Source organism: Dreissena polymorpha, chromosome 16 (genome assembly GCF_020536995.1).
Source record: "Dreissena polymorpha isolate Duluth1 chromosome 16, UMN_Dpol_1.0, whole genome shotgun sequence".
In the NCBI taxonomy this organism is placed as follows: Eukaryota; Metazoa; Mollusca; class Bivalvia; order Myida; family Dreissenidae; genus Dreissena; species Dreissena polymorpha.
This window is the reverse complement of record NC_068370.1, coordinates 35,943,402-35,958,802: the sequence shown is the minus strand read 5'-3', so window position 1 is coordinate 35,958,802 and position 15,401 is coordinate 35,943,402. Positions and strand designations below refer to the sequence as shown.

General features: G+C 35.6%; 1 protein-coding gene across 8 annotated transcripts in view; it reads right to left on the bottom strand.

Annotated features, from left to right (window-relative positions):
• The window catches only part of LOC127861598 (speract receptor-like), a 767,747-nt gene that overhangs the window by 625,787 nt on the left and 126,559 nt on the right, over positions 1-15,401 (bottom strand). The window lies entirely within an intron of this gene.

Genomic DNA, 15,401 nt, shown 5'->3' with positions numbered 1-15,401 from the left:
GTTACAGCCCTATTTCATAGCCACAATGGCTATGAAGACAAAAAAGTGAGTTTTGCACACTGTGTTAATAGTTAATGTGATAGACATTAATTGTATTGGGGTTAAATATCAGTATAAAAAAGTTCAAATAGTTATTATTTTCCATAAAGCCTTCTGGCTTTCGCATGTATATTTAGCATTTTGTTCCGACGTTATTTCTAATCGATCGCGTTTGAAAGCATAAAAAAGAATCGAGTGTAACCTCACTCAAACCGAAAGCGCTCTTCGATTGGAAGTCATAATTGTTTCGGCGTTCAGCAAGGTAGGCACGATTTTTTAGTGCTTCTTTACACACGTGTTTCACTTAGAATATTTTGTGTTCGTATAAGAAAAGGGCTCACAAGGACGCTGTCCTTGTTAATAAATATTAATTTATAAGCAAGTCTCATTATATTTGTTTATAATTTGTAAAAATGAGCTCTGTTGAGAACGATGTTCTCGACTTATCGAATGTAAACGGAGACTCTGAGTTTTCCGGTTTCGACTCTGGTGATATCGTAGATACACCATATGTTGCTTCAACAATTGAGGTGGCCACAGTAAATGCTAAAGAGAAATGTGGAAAAAGTCCCGTTTAGGGAAAGAAGAAAGTTAAGTCTGTTGTCAAAAAGGCCCCAAAACCAATTAGTACAAAACCTTCAAACAGGTCTAAAAAGTTACCATTATCTTCTATTGATGTAAATCAGCTTTCTAAGGAAGATATTGTAAAATTGAGACAGAAACTGGGTATTCCAGATGTTGACCCCCACTATTATAATACATTTGATGAATATTCTTATCAAGAGGTGGATCGGCCTAACATGCATGTGCAAATAAATGCAGAGGATGTTTCAGACACTGAAACTCCAGGACCTGCTAGGTCAATAAATATTGAAGAAGAACTGTTTGGCTCAGTTATTCTGAGGATGAAAATTGGCAGCCTCCTAAATTGAAGGCTTTAGAAACAGATAGACCCATTGCTAAATCTTTAGCAAAATTGATTAATGTGGCATGCACTTCTCAGTGCTATATAGAGGAAATTACAAAGAAATATAAGATACCTGAAAATGTTGATATGGCCGCACCACCACTTGTTAAGCCCGAAATATGGAAAATATTAGATAAAAGAGTGCACACAAGACAGAGGTTTGGCTGAAATTCAGAATATTGTTGCCACAGCCATGGTACCGGTCATCAAATTAGCTGAAAATCTGAAATCGACTGAATAAAATCAGGGAACGAAAACCCTTTTGTCAGACACACTTACATGGCTCGGTCAAGTACAGTACAATAGTTCAGTAAAAAGGCGTTATAGCATTCGTCCTCATTTGAAAAAGAAATACTTTGGACTGTGCAATATATCAATGCCTATTACAAAAAATCTGTTTAGCGATGATGTGTCCAAGGAAATTAAGTCATGTGACTCTATGGCATATATTGCTAAGAATTCTCAGTATGGGTCCTACAAACCATGGCAGGGTCGTGGAAGCAACATACTATTTCGCAGAGGATACTCTGTGAATTATAGATAGAAGCCATATCCTGTACAGAGAGAAAATTTCTCAATACCTGTCAGGGCCAGAGCAGGCCGTGTAGGGGCTACTTCAGCTTAAGTTACCCAAACGACAAGTAGATTCCTTGGTCGGTAAACTAAAAGATTGTTTTAAAAGTTGTAAAAAACTAACCAATGACACATGGATACTAGATGTTGTCAATGATTATTCCATTGAATTTTACAAACAGCCTGTTCAGAAAAAACTTCCAAATAATATTAAATTTAATAATGAACAACGGATTATAATAGATACTGAAATTAAAAAATTACTGGAAATTGGTGCCATAAAGGTATCCAAAGCAGAACCAAATGAATCCATATCAAATATATTCATTGTACCAAAACCTGGTGGTAAATTTAGACCAATTATTAATCTTAAAGCCTTGAACGAGTTTGTAACATACCATCATTTCAAACAAGAAACATTTCATGTTGTTTTGGATTTATTACAAGAAAATGATTTCATGACATCAGTAGACATGGAACAAGCATATTATTCTATACCAATTCATAAAGAAAGCCAGAAATAACTTAAATTTTATTGGAACGAAGTGTTGTACTCGTTCACATGCCTTCCATTCAGATTGGCAAGTGCCCCATATATTTTTACAAAAATTTTGAAAAGAGCGTATTCCTATTTTCGACAGTTAGGCATACACTGTTCATACTACATTGATTATATCTTGAATATGAACCTGAATCAAGCTATTTGTAAGGCTAACACGCTAACAATGATTGACACTTTGAAGAAATTAGGTTATAAAATTAACCATTCAAAATCAGTTCTGATCCTAACACAAAGAATTGTCTTTTTGGGGTTTATTATTGACAGTATTCAATTCATGGTTTTCCTCACAGAAGAGAAGTTACAAAAGATTATTTTGTATGCTAGAAATATTTATAGAAAAAATACTATTATTGTAAGAGAATTGGGGTCATTTATTGGATTGATTATAAATGCATTTTATGCAGTTTTTGAGGCACCCCTACATTACAGGACTTTAGAAAGAAACAAATTCTATGGTTGAATTCTTGTACAAATTTTAATCAAAAGATGAGTTTATCTGAAGAAAGTAAAATGGAACTTTTGTGGTGGATAGAGAATGTAAGATTAAAAAATGGAAAACGGATTTGTCCTTTTTCGATTCAGTCGAGATGTCGGACTGAAGCATCTAAGCAAGGACGGGGTTGTAAAGAGTTAGACACTGAAAGATATTCTAACGGCAGATGGAATCCTGAAGAATCAGCTCTATCAATTAATTATTTAGAATTACTTTCAATTTTCTATGCTTTACAATCATTATATGTTTATCATTGTAATATTCACATAGAAATACAATCGGATAACATATTAGCAATAAAATATATTAATGACATGGGTGGCATGACATCAATTTCTATGGATTTGTTAGCCAAAGATATTTGGCAATATGTTATGCTGATCAGTTTGTGTTGATAATATCTCCATTGATCAATATCTCCATTGATCGCGTATCTGGATGAACATAATTAATTTCAAACTACGGAATTAATTGTACTAATATTAATCCGTAAATACTCATGGTTGCCATGGGAACAAAAAATGTTCTTTTTTCATATTTATTACTATTTTAAAGAATTTAAGCCAAAAAAAGCACAGAAAATCAACAAAATATGTTCTGGACAAATATGGAACATCATCAACATGTTTATTATATACATAAATATATGCACATTTTCTGGAAAAAGGTGTGTATTCAGAAATTGAACATTTTGTACAGCTATGAACTTAAAACTAAAACGAATAACTCCTCATGATACAATTTGTGTTGTGTGTCTTTACTGCCAGACATTATTTTGTTTATTTAGCAATTCAATTTTGTTCCATGATTGATAAAATTAAGTAGACAAAACACATTAAGTTAACAGTTGCTATGGACACACTAATTTGTGGATTGCATATACATGCTGTTTGTGATCAACAATGTATTTGAAGTTAATATATTATTAATCTTCGCATAAGCGTCAAACCAAATTCACTAGTGCATTTCATACGTAGAGATTCAAAAACATGATTTTCAACTAAAACAAAATTAAAGCAATAAGCATTACATATTTAATGGCACACGTCACTAATTAACTCACTATAGATTGAACTTTAAACACCAAAATATTCATTTACATGTTAAAATAAATCAAATACAAGCATATCATGAACACATACGTTAACATCACATATCTTGATGTTGTAATGAACTACAACAGTATTAGTGATATAATTTTAAGACCACAATATTAGCAGGCATACAATACAATGTATTTCTTATCATGTAAAGAATATATTATAGTTAGATCACTATGAATGAGTTGTTTATCATTAATCAAATAAATGTGTCCACACGACACGGATGCCCCCAACTGTAACTTTGTCACTACATAAAAGCATAAGTGTGTAAATGTTTTTGAGATATACATCACCTTTATTTTATTTAACTATTAGTTTGCTACATAACAGGTGTTCAATATTTAAATTTTGTTTGTTACATATCGTCGCTGTCGGTCTCAAAACTCGTAGCTACAAAATGCAAACTTTTCAGGAGAGAGAAAAAAACGTCTAATTTTTTTATAACGATGTTTTAGAAATAGAAATTCTGTACAAATACCAAACAAATGAAGCTGCAAAATATGGTATAAGCCGTAGACGCGTAAGTCATACTGATAAGTCATACTGACAGTCAGACATGGTAGCTACGATATTTTGTCACCACAGTTTTGTCATTTTTATGAGGTATGACAAATCGTCCTGATAGGAAACCTTGTAGTTGCAAATTTTTTTTTTATAAAAACGTTTTTGTCAAATTTGTCCAAACGAAACGATGTACCTATAGGTGAAATGGCGTCGCTACGACTTTTCGCCGGGAAAAAAGCCAACAATCATTCTACAACATTTCGTCACGTGGCTTTTTCAAGGGCTCTGATTGGCGTAGAGCTACGAGATATAGCACGAAACACGCGCCAGACTTAATATATTCGGAAAAGACGAAAGAAATGTTTTGAAAATTTTGGAGCTACGAGGTTTGAGAACAACAGCGACGATATGTCATCTGCTGCAGTTTGTAGATGGTTTTTTTTCTGCCAATTCTTTGCATGCATGTTCGAACTTGGCCTAGAGACCATCTCGATAAAACCTGTGAACAAGTTTGGTGAAGATCAGATGAAAACTACTTGAATAAGAGAGCGGACACCAAGCTGAATGTTTAAAACGCACTAAGTGACCCAGTGAACTAGTTTTTTTCCCGGCATGCCCCATGTTCACACTTGGCGTAGACATTATGTAGATACAACTTCTGACAAAGTTTGGGAAAGATCGGATGAAAACTACTTGAATTAGAGAGCAGACACCATGCTGAATGTTTGAAATGCACTAAGTGACCCTATGACATAGTTTTTGGCCCGGCATGACTTATGTTCGTCTTGACCTAGACATTATCCGGATGCAACTTCTGACCAAGTATGGAGATCGGATTAGAACTACTTGAATTAGAGAGTGAACACGAAAAGTGTTACAGAGGACAGACAGACGGACAGTGCGAAAACTATATGCCGCCCGTTGGGAGCATACAATATTTTTTCATGTAAATGACATGGTGTGCAGAAACAACAAAAATGTAAAAAAATATTCCCTTCTAATACTTAATATATTACCTATGGATGACAGACTGATTGGAAAACCAACACAAGATACACATTGTTGATATTTTGTACTCAAATTCATGCACATCAATAAAAAAGTATTGTATTTGTTCTTTGAAGAAAAATCACCTGTTAAGTCTGGATTAAAAAATCTTATCTGTTAAAAAATGTCAATCACAACACAACATGAACACAATATATTGTCCATATTATCATCCACACAGAGTCCAAACTGTCAGTAAACTTGGTAAGCTCAGGTTGCATCAGGATTTGCCAAATTCACACAAAGATCTGCAATAACAAGGGCTGTTTGTAAAACATGCATGCCCCCCTATATGGGCTAAAAGTTGTAGTAGCAGCCATTGTGTGAATACGGTGGTGGTGGTGGTGGTGGTGGTGGTGGTGGTGGTGGTGGTGGTGGTGGTGGTGGTGGTGGTGGTGGTGGGTGGTGGTGGTGGTGGTGGTGGTGGCCTAGCACTGGCAGTAAATATGTGGCTCATTTACAGGTCATATTTGGAATCTCTGCTGTAAAATGAGATTTTAAATGAATTTAAGGGTGGCAAATGCTGTAACAAAAAGAACATGCATAAACGGTAGATGGGGCTCATTTACAGGTCATATTTGGAATCTTTGCTGTAAAATGAGATTTTAAATGAATTTAAGGGAGGCAAATGCTGTAACAAAAAGAACATGCATAAACGGTAGTTGTTTCCCTTGTTTGAACCATGCTAAATCCTTAAAATGAATATTTCCAGTAACTGTGACCTTCACCTGTGACCTTGACCTTTGACCTAGTGACCTCAAAATCAATAGGGGTCATCTGCGAGTCATGATCAATGTACCTATGAAGTTTCATAATCCTAGGCCCAAGCGTTCTTGAGTTATCATCAGAAAACCACCTGGTGGACAGACCGACAGACAGACCGACATGAGCAAAGCAATATACCCCCTCTTCTTCGAAGGGGGGCAAGCATTACAATAACAATACTTAAGAATGATCAAATGGGAAAAGGTAACCTAGCACTGGCAGTAAATATGGGGCTCATTTACAGGTCATATTTGGAATCTCTGCTGTAAAATGAGATTTTAAATGAATTTAAGGGAGGCAAATGCTGTAACAAAAAGAACATGCATAAACGGTAGTTGTTTCCCTTGTTTGAACCATGCTAAATCCTTAAAATGCCTATTTCCAGTAACTGTGACCTTCACCTGTGACCTTGACCTTTGACCTAGTGACCTCAAAATCAATAGGGGTCATCTGCAAGTCATGATCAATGTACCTATGAAGTTTCATGATACTAGGCCCAAGCGTTCTTGAGTTATCATCCGGAAACCACCTGGTGGACGGACCAACCGACAGACAGACAGACAGACCGACATGAGCAAAGCAATATACCTCCTCTTCTTCGAAGGGGGGCATAATTAAAATAAAAATGACTGATTAGAAATCTTAAACAAACACATAAAAAATACATATCACCAGTAGATACCATAGGTTTGTCAACAATTTATTGAAATTGAAAACCATGTCATGTTTGAGTTTTGCCTTAATGCTTGTTTAACTTACTCTATGTGAAAATAACACAAGAAATATTATTAAAATTATATAAACAAGACGAAAACAAGATTATTGCTTGGTACATTATACAATCTAAACCCTCAAGATATGCATAGTGAATAGTATATTGTGAATGTTTAATATTAAACAAGAGCACCGCCTTGCGGGTGCAGACCGCTCATCTATTTTCTTTTTTAAGGTGAAGGGGGGGGGATTCAGGTGGGCGGAGGGGGGGGGTGGGGGGGATTCTTGGGTGCGATGGTTGGACGGTATTTCAAACATAAAATAATCAAAATAAATAGTTTTGTTTTTTAACCGTTTAAAAAAAAAACAATTGGGGAGGGGGTGGGGTGGGGGGGAGGGTGGTATAGTGTGATGAGCGGTCTGCACCCGCAAGGCGGTGCTCTTGTTTAATATTAAACATTCACAATATACTATTCACTATGCATATCTTGAGGGTTTAGATTGTATAATGTACCAAGCAATAATCTTGTTTTCGTCTTGTTTATATAATTTTAATAATATTTCTTGTGTTATTTTCACATAGAGTAAGTTAAACAAGCATTAAGGCAAAACTCAAACATGACATGGTTTTCAATTTCAATAAATTGTTGACAAACCTATGGTATCTACTGGTGATATGTATTTTTTATGTGTTTGTTTAAGATTTCTAATCAGTCATTTTTATTTTAATTATGCCCCCCTTCGAAGAAGAGGAGGTATATTGCTTTGCTCATGTCGGTCTGTCTGTCTGTCTGTCTGTCGGTTGGTCCGTCCACCAGGTGGTTTCCGGATGATAACTCAAGAACGCTTGGGCCTAGTATCATGAAACTTCATAGGTACATTGATCATGACTTGCAGATGACCCCTATTGATTTTGAGGTCACTAGGTCAAAGGTCAAGGTCACAGGTGAAGGTCACAGTTACTGGAAATAGGCATTTTAAGGATGTAGCATGGTTCAAACAAGGGAAACAACTACCGTTTATGCATGTTCTTTTTGTTACAGCATTTGCCTCCCTTAAATTCATTTAAAATCTCATTTTACAGCAGAGATTCCAAATATGACCTGTAAATGAGCCCCATATTTACTGCCAGTGCTAGGTTACCTTTTCCCATTTGATCATTCTTAAGTATTGTTATTGTAATGCTTGCCCCCCTTCGAAGAAGAGGGGGACGGTATATTGCTTTGCTCATGTCGGTCTGTCTGTCTGTCTGTCTGTCTGTCGGTCTGTCCACCAGGTGGTTTTCTGATGATAACTCAAGAACGCTTGGGCCTAGGATTATGAAACTTCATAGGTACATTGATCATGACTTGCAGATGACCCCTATTGATTTTGAGGTCACTAGGTCAAAGGTCAAGGTCACAGGTGAAGGTCACAGTTACTGGAAATATTCATTTTAAGGATTTAGCATGGTTCAAACAAGGGAAACAACTACCGTTTATGCATGTTCTTTTTGTTACAGCATTTGCCTCCCTTAAATTCATTTAAAAATCTCATTTTACAGCAAAGATTCCAAATATGACCTGTAAATGAGCCCCATCTACCGTTTATGCATGTTCTTTTTGTTACAGCATTTGCCACCCTTAAATTCATTTAAAATCTCATTTTACAGCAGAGATTCCAAATATGACCTGTAAATGAGCCACATATTTACTGCCAGTGCTAGACCACCACCACCACCACCACCACCACCACCACCACCACCACCACCACCACCACCACCCACCACCACCACCACCACCACCACCACCACCCACCACCACCACCACCACCACCACCACCACCACCACCACCGTATTCACACAATGGCTGCTACTACAACTTTTAGCCCATATAGGGGGGCATGCATGTTTTACAAACAGCCCTTGTTATTGCAGATCTTTGTGTGAATTTGGCAAATCCTGATGCAACCTGAGCTTACCAAGTTTACTGACAGTTTGGACTCTGTGTGGATGATAATATGGACAATATATTGTGTTCATGTTGTGTTGTGATTGACATTTTTTAACAGATAAGATTTTTTAATCCAGACTTAACAGGTGATTTTTCTTCAAAGAACAAATACAATACTTTTTTATTGATGTGCATGAATTTGAGTACAAAATATCAACAATGTGTATCTTGTGTTGGTTTTCCAATCAGTCTGTCATCCATAGGTAATATATTAAGTATTAGAAGGGAATATTTTTTTTTACATTTTTGTTGTTTCTGCACACCATGTCATTTACATGAAAAAATATTTTATGCTCCCAACGGGCGGCATATAGTTTTCGCACTGTCCGTCTGTCTGTCCTCCGTAACACTTTTCGTGTTCACTCTCTAATTCAAGTAGTTCTAATATATTTTATTCCCGACCGCACTGAAAAACGAGCGAAACGAGAGAAAAAAACGATCCGGTTTGAGTACGGTTGCGAATAAAATCAAGTAAGTACAATCAACGATTGGTTCACATATATTACAGAGATCGGGATATTTTTCAATGTGACACAGTATGTACCAGTCCTTTTATGGGCACTTCTCAAAATTTATTTAATTACAGACAATAGGAAAATCAGCGTCAGTAAAATGTCGACCGCATCAAAATTTATTTCCTAGTCTTTGACGAAACTATATTGTTTAACATGTTTATTATATTAAACAAACCCGATATTATAGTAGATAAAAAAGTATTACCTTGCAATTTGATAATTAGTATAAATAATCCAATAAAACACTGCCATTATTTACGATATATGTGTTTAGGAATTTTGTAAACACGTCCGCCATAGTTTATAGGAACTGTACAGAAAGTTTGGAAATCGGAACAAATCGGAATATCTCGGAAAATCATTGATAAATGTATTTGTCGTTTTAATGCTTAGGGCCGAGTAATTTCGGCAAATCGGAACTCAACTTGCGTAAAATACTAGCTCAATTAACCGTTAAACTCCGCCTCCGTTCTCTGCAAAAGATTCGAAGGCGGAGCTATGCACGTGCTATTATTAAATTGGAGGATTGCAATTGAGAAACAAACGCACGATTGGTTCGGCATGTTGATTGCTAGACAAAGGAAGCCAATTTTGTCGGCGCGAAATTTGTCGCTTTATTGCTTCAGACAGCAAGCGGCTTTCCTTTGATGACGTCAAACTGTCAATTCACACAGACTGCACATTTTCGGAAGACTTTAATTTGCTCCTTGTTTACAATTCCAGTAAAAACACTTGCTAACATGAAACTTTGGATTAAATTATCAAAATAAAGCAAAAGCCAAGTTGACAAATATGATTGTATTAATTCGCGTCGGTTCAAATAAGACGTTTTGCGCTGTAAATCAACGAGTTTTCATGACAACAACAAATTTAACAAACATTGCCGCGACGACGCGGGGATCGATCTACCTCGATTTTTTTTCATGGACGATGTCATAAGTCGAATAAGAGCAAACACATACTTTGTGTATGAGTAGTTTATCTTATATATGATTTATGCAACGGGCATCGCATTGCGTAATGGTGCGCATCGAATTACGGAAATGAAGCGCAGTTTTAAGTTTTAATGGGAGAAGAACGCATGTCATTTAATGGAGTGTTTAAAATTCAGGCCTTGACACTAACTTTTTTGACAGGGTACCCGGAGGGAACCCTACTTTCAACTTTTGGTGGCCCTCACCCAAACTAGGGTTCCCTCTTGTTTCAACACACAGCTACTCTCTGCGTAAGGGCAAATAAGTACAAGAAGCATACTAGTACCAGGGATCATATTTTCCGGCAACATCAATCGGTCTTGATTTAACTGGGGAAAATGTGTCCGAAAATTTATATCCGAAATCATAACAAATTACGTTAAAATATATACAATTGATTTTGCCATTCATGAAGGTGGTATAATAAAAGTACAAGTTAAATTCCCTTAGGCATTTTTAAACGGTAAATACGAGTTTTCTCAATTGGTTTTATCATTTGCTATTTCATTGTTGTTTCGTGCACAGACTCTGCACGGACTCTAGATGAGTCAATGTACGCTCCGTGTTTCGTGTGCTGTTTTATCTGACTTTTTTCATCGTTGTCAATATTAATAATCTGTGCGATTTGATACCACACATCTAAACTTCCGGTCGTGGTTATTCAACAACAAACAATAAAGTACACGAATTATTTCGATTCTAACACGATTTTTACTAGAGCTTTACACAATGTATATTATTTTTCTTGTGTACTTGTGTGAAGTTCCGCCCATAAAATAACTTTGGGCTGTTCTGTCGATCAGATTCGCGACTTTCATTCATTTATTAAAGGGATCTTTTCACGCTTTGGTAAATTGACAAAATTGAAAAAAGTTGTTTCAGATTCGTAAGTTTTCGTTTTAGTTATGATATTTGTGAGAAAACAGTAATACTGAACATTAACCATGCTCTAATATAGCCATTATATGCATCTTTTGACGATTTTAAAACCTAAAAAATATAAAGCGTTGCAACGCGAAACGATTGAATAATTTGGAAAGTTCTGTTTTTGTCGTTAAATTTTGTGAAACTACGAAGATTGCTTATATAATGTATAAAATATGTCAAGAATGTGTACTCGGCGGAATAGCTCAGTAGGCTAAAGCGTTTTTATTTCAGGACTCTGGCAGGACACCAGGGGTCACTGGTTCGAAACCTGCTCCGGGCAATGTTCTTTTCCTTTTTTAATTTTTTTTCTTGATTTTTTACTGGAGCTTTTACGATCCAATGTTTACATTTATCAATATAAAGCATTTATTGAATAAGTTTAAAAAATGCCAAAATCTGTGAAAAGGCCCCTTTAACGGATTATTACGATGTTGGAAAATGTATCGGCATGTTTTGTTTAGTTACAGCGCGTGCTTTCAGTATACAAGGTCCGCCCACAATTATTTCAGAATATCCGATTTTCTTCACTGTTTATATGAAAGTTAACTGTTTCATGCATGAAATGCACAATTTCCACGAGGATTACATCAAGATTTTAATCTCCGAAGTAACTGTCAACGATTAAATCGTGGACGAGTACACATTACTGACCGATTAATTAGTGTGCTAGGTGTAAGCCATTGAAATTTCGATTGATGTTGACACGGGTTATTCACGCATGACTAATAAACAACAGCGCGAATCTTCGCTGCTTGGGGTCATACTAGTCGGCTGACATGCAATATACTGGTCCTGACCGGTTTAGAGATTGCAGCGAATCGAGATAAGAATGTAAATAGGGGGTGTTAGCATGTTCCCTGTGTAATCGATTTCATGACATGCGAATTTTAGCAAACAGAATAGGACCGACTGTTAGGGATTTTCAATCGGTCTTTCATGACCCCAATCGGTCTAGGACCGACAAAACCGAAAAAAATATGATCCCTGACTAGTACATTTTTTTTTTCCTATATTCAATTCTGTTGCCATTTTAAAGCAGACCCATTAAAAGCTCATAACCTTGTCTTGTAAACTTTTGATATCATGCATGGTTCTATAAATTTAGTGTTCCCGGAGGACCACCCAGCTTGAAAGAACTGGTGGTCCTCGCCAAAATCTGGGGGCCTCAGGTTCCCGGACCACCGTTAGTGTCGAGGCCTGAAATTGCCTGATGTTACAAAAGGTGCTTTTAGGTGACTCATTTCATTTGAAGATATAGATGTGTTTCATTGCATAATTTGATTTTTCGTCTCTGTGTTAAGGTTATAAAAGATACGATGTCTTTGTTCTGATGTTATTAGTATTAACTTATTTTTCCAATGATGTTTGTTTTGTTTTTTTTTCGACCGCCTGATGGACCATTTTCAAAATAATTTTTGTAAACCAATAAAAAAAAAGTCGTGGCCTTAGACACAATATTTATTATGGACATTGTCTATAGTGTTGTTCGATTATCAAATATGTTTTGTATTATACATAATGCTATATGAACTTGTTATATAACATATATGGTGTGTTCATATAAGAGTGGAAGACAATACTTGTTACACTTATTATTTTGTGTGTTATATTATGTATTATTCTATGGAAAGAATGGTTTTGTTACTTTTTAAAGATGCTAAATATACATAGGCTTTATGGAAATAATGACCCCTCATCCAAGCTTTATTGATGGATGAAGGGGCATTATTGGAAATAAAGCCTGAGGCTGACAGGCTTCCTGAAAAGTCCCAAAAATTGCCTTTCAACCAGACAGGCTGATGGAAAAGTTAGCCTGTCCTGTCAAAAATTCACCTGACCGAACAGCGTGAGTTTATAACTGAAGAATTAATATATTATTTTTTTTATATCATCATATTTATTGCAATGTGAAGCCTGTGTATAAGTACACTCGATTAAGTTAATCAAAACACACTTGCATGTTCAAGTGATTACAGTGTATGATGGAAAACAGCTTTAAATTCTAGTCAGACTCAAAACAAAATAACATAACACGATTGGTGTTGCCATTGAAGAACTTTAGCAATGACATACGTTTTTCATTTGTAGTTTTTCGTAAAACCATTGTATTAAATTGGATAGATGGTAATATGTCGGACCATTGAAATTGATGTTTTCGAAATAACAACATTTCAAAGGGAGAGCACTCTTAAGAATTAGTGACGCGTTAGTGTTCTTAATGACAAAAAGGCTTGAAATTCACGAAAAGAGTGATTCTAATGGGGATGTTTTTGTTCTTTTGGCAAGTATTAGACATTGCAGAATTAAGTCATAATTTTTTTGGCCTGTCACAAGGACCGGCATTATTAGAAACTTCGCCGGATCGTAAAGAATTTTGCCGGACAAGACCGGCCGTCCGGCCTTTTAAAAGGAATCTATGGATTTCTCACCCTTTATGATGGAATGCAACAATACATTCTTTTTACTGTAAATTATGACTTCCAATCAAAGAGCGCTTCCGGTTTAAGTGAGGTTACACTCGATTCTTTTTTATGCTTTAAAACGCGATCGATTAGAAATAACGTCAGAACGATATGCTTAATATACATGCTCAACCTCAGGCTTTATTTCCAATAATGCCCCTTCATCCATCACTAAAGCTTGGATGAGGGGTCATTTTTTTATGTTTAGGAGATATAATTGATGCTGGTAAGCTCATTAAAGTTTTCATATATTAATCAACATTTTTACACTGAAACTATTTTTATTTATTATAGAAACAGTGTCAGGCCTCCTCCCCCACAAAAAAACAAAAACAACAGTTAGTCTATTGAATTCTCCAAAGAACATAAATTAAATGGAAGTTTTTACATTTTTATAGATATGTGATAGTTCTTATACAGTAGATTCCACTTAATTGAATATTGGATAATCAAATAATTCTGTTAATTGAATAGAAATTGAAATCACCAAACCATTTGCATCTCTTCCCGTTGTTAATATTCCACATATTCTGATAGAAAATATGACGTAATTTGGTTAATTAAATAGCCAATTTTCTAGTGTACACTATAATAATTTTTTTTGTGTTTTAACCCTTTCCCCGATAGATGCGTATAATCCCGAGTCTATCGATTCCCCGATACATGCGTTTATTACCGTCTCTATCGATTACCACATACATGCGAATTTGGCCGTGTCTATCCATTACCCGATAATCCCGTATATTCCCAATGTCCATTTTCAAATGCAAATTCTGATTGATATTAACGACAAAAGTGCTCAAGAAAACTCATAAACACAAACATCCGACATTTTTCTAAAGTGTCAAATAAATTTTGGCATATGTTTCTATTTAAAGATTTGATGAAATATGTGTCCAATCGGGACAATGGTGTTCAAATTAGCGTAAATAACATAATGTGGTGTGCGCGCATCGTGTACAGTTATTGTTCTGTTACAAATTGTAGCCAGAAATAAATACATGTATATGCCCATGATATTTTCGTGTCAGGTCTTTGTTTGGACAAAAAGAGCGCGAAAATAGGCGTGGGTGTATTTATTTATAACAAAAACTGCGTAGCGCAGACAGCAACGTAAAAGCTTCGTAGTGAATTTCCATTTAAGTATTGGGGCATCTCGCAAATGATTTTGACATTTTCCTGAATAAAATAAAAGTAATAAATGCTGTATCATTTTCATATGTTAGTTCCTTCAATATTGCAACAATTATTGTACTGTATCTGATTGCACGCAAAGTGCCGTGTACAGTTCATGAATATTCTTTTACAACGACCAATTAACAGCGTCATCCCCTTGCAAAAAGTTAACCCACTTTCATACCAAAACACACTTAAACCAACATAAAACTGTGTTTTTTCTAAGTTTTTCTGAGCGGAAGTTGGTTTTTGCTAATAAAAGCGAGTTTTATGTGAGCTAAACTGTGCTTAACTGAGTTTAAAGTTGGTTTTTTAAAGTAGATGTGTGTTAAAGCGAGTTTTTTTGCTGTAAGAAGTTGGTTTTTTATGTGTCAAAAGTGAGTCTTTTTATTTATGAGTTGGTTTATGTGTGTTTAAGTGTGTCTTTTTGTTTCATAAGCGAGTCTTTTACAACAGAAGTGGGTCTTTTTATAAACAGAAGTGGGTTAAAGCGAGTTTAAGTTGGTCTTTTTATAAATAATTTGAAAGCCGCAACAAGGCTAAAAGACTCACTTTAACACACTTATCAATAAGTTGGTCTTTTGTTTA